Source organism: Rhineura floridana, chromosome 7 (assembly GCF_030035675.1).
Source record: "Rhineura floridana isolate rRhiFlo1 chromosome 7, rRhiFlo1.hap2, whole genome shotgun sequence".
In the NCBI taxonomy this organism is placed as follows: domain Eukaryota; kingdom Metazoa; phylum Chordata; class Lepidosauria; order Squamata; family Rhineuridae; genus Rhineura; species Rhineura floridana.
Window position 1 is genome coordinate 26,806,797 of NC_084486.1, and position 18,560 is coordinate 26,825,356.

At 45.0% G+C, this 18,560-nt stretch overlaps 1 pseudogene; it reads right to left on the reverse strand.

Moving 5' to 3' along the window:
* Positions 1-3,170: 3,170 nt before the first annotated feature.
* Positions 3,171-4,055, reverse strand: LOC133388626 (bifunctional methylenetetrahydrofolate dehydrogenase/cyclohydrolase, mitochondrial-like; annotated as a pseudogene).
* Positions 4,056-18,560: the final 14,505 nt, after the last annotated feature.

Genomic DNA, 18,560 nt, shown 5'->3' on the forward strand with positions numbered 1-18,560 from the left:
ATTCACTCCCCCTCTTTCACTCCACTTACCATGTATCTTCTAAACAACAACACTTACCATATATACATTAATATAGGAACATCACATTTCCCCCCCCTTAAACAACAGCAGAGTATTATTCCTGTTCCAGGATTTATACGTCGCGTTAACAAATAAAAGTCTCTATGGGGAAAATGTCTTTCTTTGTCTCTCCGTCTGGTCACGTCACTGCAGTCCCAGCCACTTGCCTGGAAAGTCCATCGGCCAGTACATTGTCCTTGCCTTTGATGAACTGGAAGTCCACTTGATAGTCCTGTAGGGCCCAGGACCACCTCTGCAGCATAGTGTTATGGTTTTTCATAGTCTGCAACCATAACAAGGCCCGATGATCCGTAGTCACTGTGAATCTTCGTCCCCACACGTATGGGCGCAACTTGTTCAGTCCCCACACGACCGCTAGGCACTCCTTCTGGACCGACGAATAGTTTTTCTCCCTCGGCGTCAGCTTGCGACTCAGGTATGCCACTGGATGTCTGGTGCCTTCTCTCTCCTGCAGCAAGACGACTCCCAGCGCGAGGTCTGACGCATCTGTAGCCACAATGAATGGTTGCTCATGGTCTGGTGCTATTAATATGGGTCCTTGGCACAAGGCTTGCTTCAGCAGATCAAAAGCCTTCTGACATTCATCCGTCCATACCACACGCTCAGAACACTTCTTCTTGGTCAATTCATGCAAGGAGGTTGCTATTTCCCCAAAATTTCTCACAAACTTCCTATAAAAACCAGCCACACCCAGAAATGCCCTTACTTGTTTTTTGGTTAAGGGGATCGGCCACGCTTGTATTGCCTCCACCTTGCTCCATAAGGGGGTGATTTTCCCACTCCCCACCTTATGTCCTAAATAGATTACTTCCTTTAGTCCAAACTGGCATTTCTTAGCTTTTATTGTGAGGCCTGCTTTTCTTAAGGCCTCCAATACTGTTGTCAGGTGTTGGACATGCTCAGGCACCGACTTGCTAAAAATGGCCACGTCATCGATATAGGCCACTGCAAAATCTGACATGCCTCGCAACACAGTATTGATTAGCCTCTGAAATGAACTTGGTGAGTTCCTTAGTCCCATGGGTAAGGTCACAAACTCATATAACCCATCTGGTGTACTGAAGGCAGTTTTGGCTCTGGATTGCTCGTCTAGTTCCATTTGCCAAAATCCTTTACAGAGGTCTAACGTAGAGATAATGGTTGCTGCCCCCAATAACTCTAACATTGCGTCTACCCTAGGCATAGGATACGTATCTGGGACAGTAATTTTATTGATTAGCCAATAATCAATGCAAAACCTTGTTGTTCCATCTTTTTCCGGAACCAGGACAATACTTGAGGCCCAGGGACTGATGGATTCCCTGATCACTCCTAATTCCAGCATATCTTCCACCTCCCTTTTGATCTCATTCAAAACTTTCCCATTCACACGGTACGGAACAGATCTGATTGGGGCATGATCTCCAGTATCAATGGAATGTATAACTATACTGGTTCGGCCAGGTTTGTTGCTAAAGAGATTCCTATAGGTTTTCAAAACTCTCAGAATCTCTTCTTTTACTTCCTCCTTCACCTCCTCTGACCATTCCACTTGATCTACCCCTCCTTTGTCTTTGCTTTCCTGTACCAAATCTGGAAGTTCAGGCCCACTTCCCTCAGGGAATAAGGTAACTTGCAACACCTGTGCATCCCTGGTATGGTAAGGCTTTAACATATTTACATGAACCACTTTGTTTTTGTTTAATTGTTCTGTGGTAATTACATACGTCACTGTGTCAAGCCTTTCTCTGATGGTATATGGTCCTTCCCAGTTAGCCTGTAATTTGTCATGTTTCCTGGGTATGAACGCCATAACCATATCTCCCACATCATACACACGTTCCCTGGCTGTTCTGTCATACCAGTAACGTTGCTTCTGCTGTGCTTGACTCAAATTCTTTTCCACCACCTCCATCACTGATGTTAATTTATTGCAGAATTCCAATACAAAATCTACTACAGATGTTTTGTACTCTCCCAGGGTTCCTTCCCATGAATTTTTTAATAGTTCCAAAGGTCCCCTCACTTTTCTAGTGAACATGAGTTCAAAGGGTGAGAAGCCTGTTGACTCCTGAGGGACTTCTCTGTATGCACATCTAAAAACCATAAAAAGCAACCTTTAAAATAAGGTTTTAAAACAGTTTAAAATAAGCTCCTTAAAACAGTTTAAAACTTCTTAAAACAATCACCTACTCTCAAAACTAATAATTTCATGGTGGCCAGGGACACATCTTTCAGACATCAAATGCCTGGGTAATGTTTAAAAATTTCTCTTAAAAGTTATTAATGAGACTGACACATGTCACTAGAGTGGGCGTTCCACAAATGGAGAACCGCCATCAAGAAAGCCGTTTTATGGGTCAACCCCAAGTGGGCAACCTCCAGTGGCAGGACCACCAACAAGACCTCCCCTGCTCATCTTAGGGCCCAAGATGGTTGATATCGTTAACAATCTTGTCACCCTTTTCTGGACTAACTGAAGTTTCTGGACCATTTTCAAAGGCAATACCACATGTAATGCATTGCAGCAATCTGAGCAAGCAGTAGCAGTCAGCAGGGCAGTGCAGGCAGAGTGGTGTTGTTCACCTGGCTACCCAACACTGAGCACTGCTGCCAGTTACCAAGAGTGAAAGGGACAAGGTAGGAACCACTGATAGATCTAAAAATAATTCTTTCTTATTTCAACCTTATTCAGAATCAGATCAGAATCACCATGTATTGAGTTGGGCACTCTTACCTGGAACATAATTGCGTTAAAAAATATTCTGGAATGAGACTCACCAATAACTTTCATCCAATAAATAAATATTGCACTATTCTTAGGCTGTTTGGGAAGAGATTTCTAATGTTGTTATTTTATTTATTTATTATTTGATTTATACCCCGCCCTTCCAACCAGTAGGAGTCCAGGGCGGCATCCCAGTAGAAGCCCAGGGTGCCCTTTCTCCCAGTAAGAGCCCAGGGTGGCTACTTGCCACTAGAATTCCAACATTAAGCCTTTAGTGGTTCAAGCTGCTGAGGCCTCCACAGTTTCTTTCAGCAATTATGCCATTTTTCCAAGCATGGCGATGGTCATGTGGCCACCCCCACCAGGGACTAGAGTGATGTAGCTAGTTTTGGTTTGGCAATAATAGGTCCTGGACTCTGTTTATAACAGCATCAATAACTGCAGCTCCCTCTTTGATCGTATTAGCTGAAATCAGATTAGGGATGCCTGCAACTGAAACCACAATGTCAGCAAGAATTGTCTGCTGTTCAAGCTGTTCTTTTGGAATGTAGTGATGAGAGATTGTTACTGTTGCATCCCCTCCATGATGTTCATGCCTTCCATCCATATGAAGAAGCACTGCAACGGGCATCCCAACATTCTTCCATTGACCAGTTACAACAACATTCTTCCCCAGGGTTGGAATTCAAGTTCTTTTAATGATTTCCCACACATACCAAAGCATTGTTGGCAGCATGGAATATTGATCACAGCACAACATGGAAGCTGCACATCTTTTTCAGGATTCACAGCATTGCAGAGCTTCCGCTCAATCAATATGCTCAGGTAAAGGGAGCTGAACTAGGAGGCCCTCTACGTTTGTCATTATTTAGCTTGCTGATTAAATCAAGGAACTCCTCTTAACTGATGGGAGGTTGGCTTCAGAATTGTTTTGCTCCTGATTCCTACATCACAGCTACTTTGGTTTTGTGCAGTACAGGAGTAGCTTGCAGGATTTGCACCAACTAGAATGACACTGAGACGGGAGTCTTTTATTTCCATATGCAATCCACTGCTCCACTTCATAATGGGCTTCTTGTCTAATCTGCCAAGCCAGCTTTCTCCCCAAAAAAACAGCAGCTTTATTCCTGGATGCAACGAGATGGAGCGGGCAAGTACCCCTTGGGAGATTAAGGTAGTGGCGGCAGCAGCAACTGCCATGGCCTGCCAAAGCAGCCTGGGCCAAGAGCTGGAGCAGCGAGAGCAGGGAGATGGTAGTGGTTACCATGACAAAAGCAAAAAACAAACACCCCACACCCAGGACTTGGGAGTAATTTGTTACAAGTAACAAATTACTTGTAATTCATTAATTTTTTGAGGAACAAGTGGATAATTCCTTTACATTTTGATTGTAATAGAACTAGGAGTAATTTTATTACTTTTGTGAAGTAATTGTAATGTTTCCATCATTACCTTTAGGCATTACTTGGGAGGGGGGCAGGGGAAGTCTTCTGCTCCTCTGATTTGTGGATGAAAATCATATGCCTCAAGCAAAAAGTGTGACCCGCGGGTCAGGATTTTTTCAAAAAAATGAAAAGTATCCAAAGCGTCTCAAACTCGCGTCATATGATGCCCGAGATCCGAAAGGGCAGAAAAAGTTTGCGGAACCTGTTTCCCTGCTCTAGATTCTGAACAAGCTGCAGAAACCTGAGTGCACCTCAGGAGAGAAAAAGCAGGCAAAAAGTGTGACCCGCGGGTCAGGATTTTTTCAAAAAAATGAAAAGTATCCAAAGCGTCTCAAACTCGCGTCATATGATGCCCGAGATCCGAAAGGGCAGAAAAAGTTTGCGGAACCTGTTTCCCTGCTTTAGATTCTGAACAAGCTGCAGAAACCTGAGTGCACCTCAGGAGAGAAAAAGCAGGCAAAAAGTGTGACCCGCGGGTCAGGATTTTTTCAAAAAAATGAAAAGTATCCAAAGCGTCTCAAACTCGCGTCATATGATGCCCGAGATCCGAAAGGGCAGAAAAAGTTTGCGGAACCTGTTTCCCTGCTCTAGATTCTGAACAAGCTGCAGAAACCTGAGTGCAGCTCAGGAGAGAAATAGAAGGCAAAAAGTGTGACCCGCGGGTCAGGATTTTTTCAAAAAAATGAAAAGTATCCAAAGCGTCTCAAACTCGCGTCATATGATGCCTGAGATCCGAAAGGGCAGAAAAAGTTTGCGGAACCTGTTTCCCTGCTCTAGATTCTGAACAAGCTGCAGAAACCTGAGTGCACCTCAGGAGAGAAAAAGCAGGCAAAAAGTGTGACCCGCGGGTCAGGATTTTTTCAAAAAAATGAAAAGTATCCAAAGCGTCTCAAACTCGCGTCATATGATGCCTGAGATCCGAAAGGGCAGAAAAAGTTTGCGGAACCTGTTTCCCTGCCCTAGATTCTGAACAAGCTGCAGAAACCTGAGGGCAGCTCAGGAGAGAAAAAGCAGGAAAAAAGTGTGACCCGCGGGTCAGGATTTTTTCAAAAAAATGAAAAGGATCCAAAGCGTCTCAAATTCGCGTCATATGATGCCCGAGATCTGAAAGGGCAGAAAAAGTTTGCGGAACCTGTTTCCCTGCTCTAGATTCTGAACAAGCTGCAGAAACCTGAGTGCAGCTCAGGAGAGAAAAAGAAGGCAAAAAGTGTGACCCGCGGGTCAGGATTTTTTCAAAAAAATGAAAAGTATCCAAAGCGTCTCAAATTCGCGTCATATGATGCCCGAGATCCGAAAGGGCAGAAAAAGTTTGCGGAACCTGTTTCCCTGCTCTAGATTCTGAACAAGCTGGAGAAACCTGAGTGCACCTCAGGAGAGAAAAAGCAGGCAAAAAGTGTGACCCGCGGGTCAGGATTTTTTCAAAAAAATGAAAAGTATCCAATGCGTCTCAAATTTGCGTGATATGATGCCCGAGATCCAAAAGGGCAGAAAAAGTTTGCGGAACCTGTTTCCCTGCTCTAGATTCTGAACAAGCTGGAGAAACCTGAGTGCACCTCAGGAGAGAAAAAGCAGGCAAAAAGTGTGACCCGCGGGTCAGGATTTTTTCAAAAAAATGAAAAGTATCCAAAGCGTCTCAAACTCGTGTCATATGATGCCCGAGATCCGAAAGGGCAGAAAAAGTTTGCGGAACCTGTTTCCCTGCTCTAGATTCTGAACAAGCTGCAGAAACCTGAGGGCAGCTCAGGAGAGAAAAAGCAGGAAAAAAGTGTGACCCGCGGGTCAGGATTTTTTCAAAAAAATGAAAAGTATCCAAAGCGTCTCAAACTCATGTCATATAATGCCCGAGATCCGAAAGGGCAGAAAAAGTTTGCGGAACCTGTTTCCCTGCTCTAGATTCTGAACAAGCTGCAGAAACCTGAGTGCAGCTCAGGAGAGAAAAAGAAGGCAAAAACTGTGACCCGCAGGTCAGGATTTTTTTCAAAAAAATGGAAAGTATCCAAAGCGTCTCAAACTCGCGTCATATGATGCCCGAGATCCAAAAGGGCAGAAAAAGTTTGCGGAACCTGTTTCCCTGCTCTAGATTCTGAACAAGCTGCAGAAACCTGAGGGCAGCTCAGGAGAGAAAAAGCAGGAAAAAAGTGTGACCCGCGGGTCAGGATTTTTTCAAAAAAATGAAAAGTATCCAAAGCGTCTGAAACTCGCGTCATATGATGCCCGAGATCCGAAAGGGCAGAAAAAGTTTGCGGAACCTGTTTCCCTGCTCTAGATTCTGAACAAGCTGCAGAAACCTGAGTGCAGCTCAGGAGAGAAAAAGCAGGCAAAAAGTGTGACCCGCGGGTCAGGATTTTTTCAAAAAAATGAAAAGTATCCAAAGCGTCTCAAACTCGCGTCATATGATGCCCGAGATCCGAAAGGGCAGAAAAAGTTTGCGGAACCTGTTTCCCTGCTCTAGATTCTGAACAAGCTGCAGAAACCTGAGTGCACCTCAGGAGAGAAAAAGCAGGCAAAAAGTGTGACCCGCGGGTCAGGATTTTTTCAAAAAAATGAAAAGTATCCAAAGCGTCTCAAACTCGCGTCATATGATGCCCGAGATCCGAAAGGGCAGAAAAAGTTTGCGGAACCTGTTTCCCTGCTCTAGATTCTGAACAAGCTGCAGAAACCTGAGGGCAGCTCAGGAGAGAAAAAGCAGGAAAAAAGTGTGAACCGCGGGTCAGGATTTTTTCAAAAAAATGAAAAGGATCCAAAGCATCTCAAATTCGCGTCATATGATGCCCGAGATCCGAAAGGGCAGAAAAAGTTTGCGGAACCTGTTTCCCTGCTCTAGATTCTGAACAAGCTGCAGAAACCTGAGTGCAGCTCAGGAGAGAAATAGAAGGCAAAAAGTGTGACCCGCGGGTCAGGATTTTTTCAAAAAAATGAAAAGTATCCAAAGCGTCTCAAACTCGCGTCATATGATGCCTGAGATCCGAAAGGGCAGAAAAAGTTTGCGGAACCTGTTTCCCTGCTCTAGATTCTGAACAAGCTGCAGAAACCTGAGTGCACCTCAGGAGAGAAAAAGCAGGCAAAAAGTGTGACCCGCGGGTCAGGATTTTTTCAAAAAAATGAAAAGTATCCAAAGCGTCTCAAACTCGCGTCATATGATGCCCGAGATCCGAAAGGGCAGAAAAAGTTTGCGGAACCTGTTTCCCTGCCCTAGATTCTGAACAAGCTGCAGAAACCTGAGGGCAGCTCAGGAGAGAAAAAGCAGGAAAAAAGTGTGACCCGCGGGTCAGGATTTTTTCAAAAAAATGAAAAGGATCCAAAGCATCTCAAATTCGCGTCATATGATGCCCGAGATCCGAAAGGGCAGAAAAAGTTTGCGGAACCTGTTTCCCTGCTCTAGATTCTGAACAAGCTGCAGAAACCTGAGTGCAGCTCAGGAGAGAAAAAGCAGGCAAAAAGTGTGACCCGCGGGTCAGGATTTTTTCAAAAAAATGAAAAGTATCCAAAGCGTCTCAAACTCATGTCATATGATGCCCAAGATCCGAAAGGGCAGAAAAAGTTTGCGGAATATGTTTCCCTGCTCTAGATTCTGAACAAGCTGCAGAAACCTGAGTGCAGCTCAGGTGAGAAAAAGAAGGCAAAAAGTGTGACCCGCGGGTCAGGATTTTTTCAAAAAAATGAAAAGTATCCAAAGCGTCTCAAACTCATGTCATATGATGCCCGAGATCCGAAAGGGCAGAAAAAGTTTGCGGAACCTGTTTCCCTGCTCTAGATTCTGAACAAGCTGCAGAAACCTGAGTGCACCTCAGGAGAGAAAAAGCAGGCAAAAGTGTGACCCGCGGGTCAGGATTTTTTCAAAAAAATGAAAAGTATCCAAAGCGTCTCAAACTCGCGTCATATGATGCCTGAGATCCGAAAGGGCAGAAAAAGTTTGCGGAACCTGTTTCCCTGCTCTAGATTCTGAACAAGCTGCAGAAACCTGAGTGCAGCTCAGGAGAGAAAAAGAAGGCAAAAACTGTGACCCGCAGGTCAGGATTTTTTCAAAAAAATGGAAAGTATCCAAAGCGTCTCAAACTCGCGTCATATGATGCCCGAGATCCGAAAGGGCAGAAAAAGTTTGCGGAACCTGTTTCCCTGCTCTAGATTCTGAACAAGCTGCAGAAACTTGAGGGCAGCTCAGGAGAGAAAAAGCATGAAAAAAGTGTGACCCGCGGGTCAGGATTTTTTCAAAAAAATGAAAAGTATCCAAAGCGTCTCAAATTCGCGTCATATGATGCCCGAGATCCGAAAGGGCAGAAAAAGTTTGCGGAACCTGTTTCCCTGCTCTAGATTCTGAACAAGCTACAGAAACCTGAGTGCACCTCAGGAGAGAAAAAGGAGGAAAAAAGTGTGACCCGCGGGTCAGGATTTTTTCAAAAAAATGAAAAGTATCCAATGCGTCTCAAATTCGCGTGATATGATGCCCGAGATCCGAAAGGGCAGAAAAAGTTTGCGGAACCTGTTTCCCTGCTCTAGATTCTGAACAAGCTGCAGAAACCTGAGTGCAGCTCAGGAGAGAAAAAGCAGGCAAAAAGTGTGACCCGCGGGTCAGGATTTTTTCAAAAAAATGAAAAGTATCCAAAGCGTCTCAAACTCGCGTCATATGATGCCCGAGATCCGAAAGGGCAGAAAAAGTTTGCGGAACCTGTTTCCCTGCTCTAGATTCTGAACAAGCTGCAGAAACCTGAGTGCAGCTCAGGAGAGAAAAAGCAGGCAAAAAGTGTGACCCGCGGGTCAGGATTTTTTCAAAAAAATGAAAAGTATCCAAAGCGTCTCAAACTCGCGTCATATGATGCCCGAGATCCGAAAGGGCAGAAAAAGTTTGCGGAACCTGTTTCCCTGCTCTAGATTCTGAACAAGCTGCAGAAACCTGAGTGCAGCTCAGGAGAGAAATAGAAGGCAAAAAGTGTGACCCGCGGGTCAGGATTTTTTCAAAAAAATGAAAAGTATCCAAAGCGTCTCAAACTCGCGTGATATGATGCCCGAGATCCGAAAGGGCAGAAAAAGTTTGCGGAACCTGTTTCCCTGCTCTAGATTCTGAACAAGCTGCAGAAACCTGAGTGCAGCTCAGGAGAGAAAAAGCAGGCAAAAAGTGTGACCCGCGGGTCAGGATTTTTTCAAAAAAATGAAAAGTATCCAAAGCGTCTCAAACTCGCGTCATATGATGCCCGAGATCCGAAAGGGCAGAAAAAGTTTGCGGAACCTGTTTCCCTGCTCTAGATTCTGAACAAGCTGCAGAAACCTGAGGGCAGCTCAGGAGAGAAAAAGCAGGAAAAAAGTGTGACCCGCGGGTCAGGATTTTTTCAAAAAAATGAAAAGGATCCAAAGCGTCTCAAATTCGCGTCATATGATGCCCGAGATCCGAAAGGGCAGAAAAAGTTTGCGGAACCTGTTTCCCTGCTCTAGATTCTGAACAAGCTGCAGAAACCTGAGTGCAGCTCAGGAGGGAAAAAGAAGGCAAAAAGTATGACCCGCGGGTCAGGATTTTTTCAAAAAAATGAAAAGTATCCAAAGCGTCTCAAACTCGCGTCATATGATGCCCGAGATCCGAAAGGGCAGAAAAAGTTTGCGGAACCTGTTTCCCTGCTCTAGATTCTGAACAAGCTGCAGAAACCTGAGTGCAGCTCAGGAGAGAAATAGAAGGCAAAAAGTGTGACCCGCGGGTCAGGATTTTTTCAAAAAAATGAAAAGTATCCAAAGCGTCTCAAACTCGCGTCATATGATGCCTGAGATCCGAAAGGGCAGAAAAAGTTTGCGGAACCTGTTTCCCTGCTCTAGATTCTGAACAAGCTGCAGAAACCTGAGTGCACCTCAGGAGAGAAAAAGCAGGCAAAAAGTGTGACCCGCGGGTCAGGATTTTTTCAAAAAAATGAAAAGTATCCAAAGCGTCTCAAACTCGCGTCATATGATGCCCGAGATCCGAAAGGGCAGAAAAAGTTTGCGGAACCTGTTTCCCTGCCCTAGATTCTGAACAAGCTGCAGAAACCTGAGGGCAGCTCAGGAGAGAAAAAGCAGGAAAAAAGTGTGACAGGCGGGTCAGGATTTTTTCAAAAAAATGGAAAGGATCCAAAGCGTCTCAAATTCGCGTCATATGATGCCCGAGATCCGAAAGGGCAGAAAAAGTTTGCGGAACCTGTTTCCCTGCTCTAGATTCTGAACAAGCTGCAGAAACCTGAGTGCAGCTCAGGAGAGAAAAAGAAGGCAAAAAGTGTGACCCGCGGGTCAGGATTTTTTCAAAAAAATGAAAAGTATCCAAAGCGTCTCAAACTCGCGTCATATGATGCCTGAGATCCGAAAGGGCAGAAAAAGTTTGCGGAACCTGTTTCCCTGCTCTAGATTCTGAACAAGCTGCAGAAACCTGAGTGCAGCTCAGGAGAGAAAAAGAAGGCAAAAACTGTGACCCGCAGGTCAGGATTTTTTCAAAAAAATGGAAAGTATCCAAAGCGTCTCAAACTGGCGTCATATGATGCCCGAGATCCGAAAGGGCAGAAATAGTTTGCGGAACCTGTTTCCCTGCTCTAGATTCTGAACAAGCTGCAGAAACCTGAGGGCAGCTCAGGAGAGAAAAAGCAGGAAAAAAGTGTGACCCGCAGGTCAGGATTTTTTCAAAAAAATGAAAAGTATCCAAAGCGTCTCAAACTCGCGTCATATGATGCCTGAGATCCGAAAGGGCAGAAAAAGTTTGCGGAACCTGTTTCCCTGCTCTAGATTCTGAACAAGCTGCAGAAACCTGAGTGCAGCTCAGGAGAGAAAAAGAAGGCAAAAACTGTGACCCGCAGGTCAGGATTTTTTCAAAAAAATGGAAAGTATCCAAAGCGTCTCAAACTGGCGTCATATGATGCCCGAGATCCGAAAGGGCAGAAATAGTTTGCGGAACCTGTTTCCCTGCTCTAGATTCTGAACAAGCTGCAGAAACCTGAGGGCAGCTCAGGAGAGAAAAAGCAGGAAAAAAGTGTGACCCGCAGGTCAGGATTTTTTCAAAAAAATGAAAAGTATCCAAAGCGTCTCAAACTCGCGTCATATGATGCCCGTGATCCGAAAGGGCAGAAAAAGTTTGCGGAACATGTTTCCCTGCTCTAGATTCTGAACAAGCTGCAGAAACCTGAGTGCAGCTCAGGAGAGAAAAAGCAGGCAAAAAGTGTGACCCGCGGGTCAGGATTTTTTCAAAAAAATGAAAAGTATAAAATGCGTCTCAAATTCGCGTGATATGACGCCCGAGATCCGAAAGGGCAGAAAAAGTTTGTGGAACCTGTTTCCCTGCTCTAGATTCTGAACAAGCTGCAGAAACCTGAGTGCACCTCAGGAGAGAAAAAGCAGGCAAAAAGTGTGACCCGCGGGTCAGGATTTTTTCAAAAAAATGAAAAGTATCCAAAGCATCTCAAACTCGTGTCACATGATGCCCGAGATCCAAAAGGGCAGAAAAAGTTTGCGGAACCTGTTTCCGTGCTCTAGATTCTGAACAAGCTGCAGAAGCCTGAGTGCCCCTTAGGAGAGAAAAAGCAGGAAAAAAGTGTCACCCGCGGGTCAGGATTTTTTCAAAAAAATGAAAAGAATCCAAAGCGTCTCAAAATTGCATCATATGATGCCCGAGATCCGAAAGGGCAGAAAAAGTTTGCGGAACCTGTTTCCCTGCTCTAGATTCTGTACAAGCTGCAGAAACCTGAGGGCAGCTCAGGAGAGAAAAAGCAGGAAAAAAGTGTGACCCGCGGGTCAGGATTTTTTCAAAAAAATGAAAAGTATCCAAAGCGTCTCAAATTCGCGTCATATGATGCCCGAGATCCGAAAGGGCAGAAAAAGTTTGCGGAACCTGTTTCCCTGCTCTAGATTCTGAACAAGCTGCAGAAACCTGAGTGCAGCTCAGGAGAGAAAAAGAAGGCAAAAAGTGTGACCCGCGGGTCAGGATTTTTTCAAAAAAATGAAAAGTATCCAAAGCATCTCAAATTCGCGTCATATGATGCCCGAGATCCGAAAGGGCAGAAAAAGTTTGCGGAACCTGTTTCCCTGCTCTAGATTCTGAACAAGCTGCAGAAACCTGAGTGCAGCTCAGGAGAGAAAAAGAAGGCAAAAAGTGTGACCCGCGGGTCAGGATTTTTTCAAAAAAATGAAAAGTATCCAAAGCGTCTCAAACTCGCGTCATATGATGCCCGAGATCCGAAAGGGCCAAAAAAGTTTGCGGAACCTGTTTCCCTGCTCTAGATTCTGAACAAGCTGCAGAAACCTGAGTGCAGCTCAGGAGAGAAAAAGCAGGCAAAAAGTGTGACCCGCGGGTCAGGATTTTTTCAAAAAAATGAAAAGTATCCAAAGCGTCTCAAACTCACGTCATATGATGCCCGAGATCCGAAAGGGCAGAAAAAGTTTGCGGAACCTGTTTCCCTGCTCTAGATTCTGAACAAGCTACAGAAACCTGAGTGCAGCTCAGGAGAGAAAAAGCAGGCAAAAAGTGTGACCCGCGGGTCAGCATTTTTTCAAAAAAATGAAAAGTATAAAATGCGTCTCAAATTCGCGTGATATGATGCCCGAGATCCGAAAGGGCAGAAAAAGTTTGTGGAACCTGTTTCCCTGCTCTAGATTCTGAACAAGCTGCAGAAACCTGAGTGCACCTCAGGAGAGAAAAAGCAGGCAAAAAGTGTGACCCGCGGGTCAGGATTTTTTCAAAAAAATGAAAAGTATCCAAAGCATCTCAAACTCGTGTCACATGATGCCCGAGATCCAAAAGGGCAGAAAAAGTTTGCGGAACCTGTTTCCGTGCTCTAGATTCTGAACAAGCTGCAGAAGCCTGAGTGCACCTCAGGAGAGAAAAAGCAGGAAAAAAGTGTCACCCGCGGGTCAGGATTTTTTCAAAAAAATGAAAAGTATCCAAAGCGTCTCAAACTCATGTCATATGATGCCCGAGATCCGAAAGGGCAGAAAAAGTTTGCGGAACCTGTTTCCCTGCTCTAGATTCTGAACAAGCTGCAGAAACCTGAGTGCAGCTCAGGAGAGAAAAAGCAGGCAAAAAGTCTGACCCGCGGGTCAGGATTTTTTCAAAAAAATGAAAAGTATCCAAAGCGTCTCAAACTCGCGTCATATGATGCCCGAGATCCGAAAGGGCCGAAAAAGTTTGCGGAACCTGTTTCCCTGCTCTAGATTCTGAACAAGCTGCAGAAACCTGAGTGCAGCTCAGGAGAGAAAAAGCAGGCAAAAAGTGTGACCCGCGGGTCAGGATTTTTTCAAAAAAATGAAAAGAATCCAAAGCGTCTCAAAATTGCATCATATGATGCCCGAGATCGGAAAGGGCAGAAAAAGTTTGCGGAACCTGTTTCCCTGCTCTAGATTCTGAACAAGCTGCAGAAACCTGAGTGCACCTCAGGAGAGAAAAAGGAGGAAAAAAGTGTGACCCACGGGTCAGGATTCTTTCAAAAAAATGAAAAGTATCCAAAGCGTCTCAAACTCGCGTCATATGATGCCCGTGATCCGAAAGGGCAGAAAAAGTTTGCGGAATATGTTTCCCTGCTCTAGATTCTGAACAAGCTGCAGAAACCTGAGTGCAGCTCAGGAGAGAAAAAGCAGGCAAAAAGTGTGACCCGCGGGTCAGGATTTTTTCAAAAAAATGAAAAGTATCCAAAGCATCTCAAATTCGCGTCATATGATGCCCGAGATCCGAAAGGGCAGAAAAAGTTTGCGGAACCTGTTTCCCTGCTCTAGATTCTGAACAAGCTGCAGAAACCTGAGTGCAGCTCAGGAGAGAAAAAGAAGGCAAAAAGTGTGACCCGCGGGTCAGGATTTTTTCAAAAAAATGAAAAGTATCCAAAGCGTCTCAAACTCGCGTCATATGATGCCCGAGATCCGAAAGGGCCGAAAAAGTTTGTGGAACCTGTTTCCCTGCTCTAGATTCTGAACAAGCTGCAGAAACCTGAGTGCAGCTCAGGAGAGAAAAAGCAGGCAAAAAGTGTGACCCGCGGGTCAGGATTTTTTCAAAAAAATGAAAAGTATCCAAAGCGTCTCAAACTCACGTCATATGATGCCCGAGATCCGAAAGGGCAGAAAAAGTTTGCGGAACCTGTTTCCCTGCTCTAGATTCTGAACAAGCTACAGAAACCTGAGTGCAGCTCAGGAGAGAAAAAGCAGGGAAAAAGTGTGACCCGCGGGTCAGGATTTTTTCAAAAAAATGAAAAGTATCCAAAGCGTCTCAAACTCGCATCATATGGTGCCCGAGATCCGAAAGGGCAGAAAAAGTTTGCGGAACCTGTTTCCCTGCTCTAGATTCTGAACAAGCTGCAGAAACCTGAGTGCAGCTCAGGTGAGAAAAAGAAGGCAAAAAGTGTGACCCGCGGGTCAGGATTTTTTCAAAAAAATGAAAAGTATCCAAAGCGTCTCAAACTCATGTCATATGATGCCCGAGATCCGAAAGGGCAGAAAAAGTTTGCGGAACCTGTTTCCCTGCTCTAGATTCTGAACAAGCTGCAGAAACCTGAGTGCAGCTCAGGAGAGAAAAAGCAGGCAAAAAGTCTGACCCGCGGGTCAGGATTTTTTCAAAAAAATGAAAAGTATCCAAAGCGTCTCAAACTCATGTCATATGATGCCCGAGATCCGAAAGGGCAGAAAAAGTTTGCGGAACCTGTTTCCCTGCTCTAGATTCTGAACAAGCTGCAGAAACCTGAGTGCAGCTCAGGAGAGAAAAAGCAGGCAAAAAGTCTGACCCGCGGGTCAGGATTTTTTCAAAAAAATGAAAAGTATCCAAAGCGTCTCAAACTCGCGTCATATGATGCCTGAGATCCGAAAGGGCAGAAAAAGTTTGCGGAACCTGTTTCCCTGCTCTAGATTCTGAACAAGCTGCAGAAACCTGAGTGCAGCTCAGGAGAGAAAAAGCAGGCAAAAAGTGTGACCCGCGGGTCAGGATTTTTTCAAAAAAATGAAAAGTATACAATGCGTCTCAAACTCGTGTCATATGATGCCCGAGATCCGAAAGGTCAGAAAAAGTTTGCGGAACCTGTTTCCCTGCTCTAGATTCTGAACAAGCTGCAGAAACCTGAGGGCAGCTCAGGAGAGAAAAAGCAGGAAAAAAGTGTGACCCGCGGGTCAGGATTTTTTCAAAAAAATGAAAAGTATCCAAAGCGTCTCCAACTCGCGTCATATGATGCCCGAGATCCGAAAGGGCAGAAAAAGTTTGCGGAACCTGTTTCCCTGCTCTAGATTCTGAACAAGCTGCAGAAACCTGAGTGCAGCTCAGGAGAGAAAAAGCAGGAAAAAAGTGTGACCGCGGGTCAGGATTTTTTCAAAAAAATGAAAAGTATCCAAAGCGTCTCAAACTCGCGTCATATGATGCCCGAGATCCGAAAGGGCAGAAAAAGTTTGCGGAACCTGTTTCCCTGCTCTAGATTCTGAACAAGCTGCAGAAACCTGAGTGCAGCTCAGGAGAGAAAAAGCAGGCAAAAAGTCTGACCCGCGGGTCAGGATTTTTTCAAAAAAATGAAAAGTATCCAAAGCGTCTCAAACTCGCGTCATATGATGCCTGAGATCCGAAAGGGCAGAAAAAGTTTGCGGAACCTGTTTCCCTGCTCTAGATTCTGAACAAGCTGCAGAAACCTGAGTGCAGCTCAGGAGAGAAAAAGCAGACAAAAAGTGTGACCCGCGGGTCAGGATTTTTTCAAAAAAATGAAAAGTATACAATGCGTCTCAAACTCGTGTCATATGATGCCCGAGATCCGAAAGGTCAGAAAAAGTTTGCGGAACCTGTTTCCCTGCTCTAGATTCTGAACAAGCTGCAGAAACCTGAGGGCAGCTCAGGAGAGAAAAAGCAGGAAAAAAGTGTGACCCGCGGGTCAGGATTTTTTCAAAAAAATGAAAAGTATCCAAAGCGTCTCCAACTCGCGTCATATGATGCCCGAGATCCGAAAGGGCAGAAAAAGTTTGCGGAACCTGTTTCCCTGCTCTAGATTCTGAACAAGCTGCAGAAACCTGAGTGCAGCTCAGGAGAGAAAAAGCAGGAAAAAAGTGTGACCGCGGGTCAGGATTTTTTCAAAAAAATGAAAAGTATCCAAAGCGTCTCAAACTCGCGTCATATGATGCCCGAGATCCGAAAGGGCAGAAAAAGTTTGTGGAACCTGTTTCCCTGCTCTAGATTCTGAACAAGCTGCAGAAACCTGAGTGCAGCTCAGGAGAGAAAAAGCAGGCAAAAAGTGTGACCCGCGGGTCAGGATTTTTTCAAAAAAATGAAAAGTATCCAAAGCGTCTCAAATTCACGTCATATGATGCCCGAGATCCGAAAGGGCAGAAAAAGTTTGCGGAACCTGTTTCCCTGCTCTAGATTCTGAACAAGCTGCAGAAACCTGAGTGCAGCTCAGGAGAGAAAAAGAAGGCAAAAAGTGTGACCCGCGGGTCAGGATTTTTTCAAAAAAATGAAAAGTATCCAAAGCGTCTCAAACTCGCGTCATATGATGCCCGAGATCCGAAAGGGCCGAAAAAGTTTGCGGAACCTGTTTCCCTGCTCTAGATTCTGAACAAGCTGCAGAAACCTGAGTGCAGCTCAGGAGAGAAAAAGCAGGCAAAAAGTGTGACCCGCGGGTCAGGATTTTTTCAAAAAAATGAAAAGAATCCAAAGCGTCTCAAAATTGCATCATATGATGCCCGAGATCGGAAAGGGCAGAAAAAGTTTGCGGAACCTGTTTCCCTGCTCTAGATTCTGAACAAGCTGCAGAAACCTGAGGGCAGCTCAGGAGAGAAAAAGCAGGAAAAAAGTGTGACCCGCGGGTCAGGATTTTTTCAAAAAAATGAAAAGTATCCAAAGCGTCTCAAATTGGCGTCATATGATGCCCGAGATCCGAAAGGGCAGAAAAAGTTTGCGGAACCTGTTTCCCTGCTCTAGATTCTGAACAAGCTACAGAAACCTGAGTGCACCTCAGGAGAGAAAAAGGAGGAAAAAAGTGTGACCCGCGGGTCAGGATTTTTTCAAAAAAATGAAAAGTATCCAAAGCATCTCAAACTCGCGTCATATGATGCCCGTGATCCGAAAGGGCAGAAAAAGTTTGCGGAATATGTTTCCCTGCTCTAGATTCTGAACAAGCTGCAGAAACCTGAGTGCAGCTCAGGAGAGAAAAAGCAGGCAAAAAGTGTGACCCGCGTGTCAGGATTTTTTCAAAAAAATGAAAAGTATCCAAAGCGTCTCAAATTCGCGTCATATGATGCCCGAGATCCGAAAGGGCAGAAAAAGTTTGCGGAACCTGTTTCCCTGCTCTAGATTCTGAACAAGCTGCAGAAACCTGAGTGCAGCTCAGGAGAGAAAAAGCAGGCAAAAAGTGTGACCCGCGGGTCAGGATTTTTTCAAAAAAATGAAAAGTATCCAAAGCGTCTCAAACTCGTGTCATATGATGCCCGAGATCCGAAAGGTCAGAAAAAGTTTGCGGAACCTGTTTCCCTGCTCTAGATTCTGAACAAGCTGCAGAAACCTGAGGGCAGCTCAGGAGAGAAAAAGCAGGAAAAAAGTGTGACCCGCGGGTCAGGATTTTTTCAAAAAAATGAAAAGTATCCAAAGCGTCTCCAACTCGCGTCATATGATGCCCGAGATCCGAAAGGGCAGAAAAAGTTTGCGGAACCTGTTTCCCTGCTCTAGATTCTGAACAAGCTGCAGAAACCTGAGTGCAGCTCAGGAGAGAAAAAGCAGGAAAAAAGTGTGACCCGCGGGTCAGGATTTTTTCAAAAAAATGAAAAGTATCCAAAGCGTCTCAAATTCGCGTCATATGATGCCCGAGATCCGAAAGGGCAGAAAAAGTTTGCGGAACCTGTTTCCCTGCTCTAGATTCTGAACAAGCTGCAGAAACCTGAGTGCACCTCAGGAGAGAAAAAGGAGGAAAAAAGTGTGACCCACGGGTCAGGATTCTTTCAAAAAAATGAAAAGTATCCAAAGCGTCTCAAACTCGCGTCATATGATGCCCGTGATCCGAAAGGGCAGAAAAAGTTTGCGGAATATGTTTCCCTGCTCTAGATTCTGAACAAGCTGCAGAAACCTGAGTGCACCTCAGGAGAGAAAAAGCAGGCAAAAAGTGTGACCCGCGGGTCAGGATTTTTTCAAAAAAATGAAAAGTATCCAAAGCATCTCAAATTCGCGTCATATGATGCCCGAGATCCGAAAGGGCAGAAAAAGTTTGCGGAACCTGTTTCCCTGCTCTAGATTCTGAACAAGCTGCAGAAACCTGAGTGCAGCTCAGGAGAGAAAAAGAAGGCAAAAAGTGTGACCCGCGGGTCAGGATTTTTTCAAAAAAATGAAAAGTATCCAAAGCGTCTCAAACTCGCGTCATATGATGCCCGAGATCCGAAAGGGCCGAAAAAGT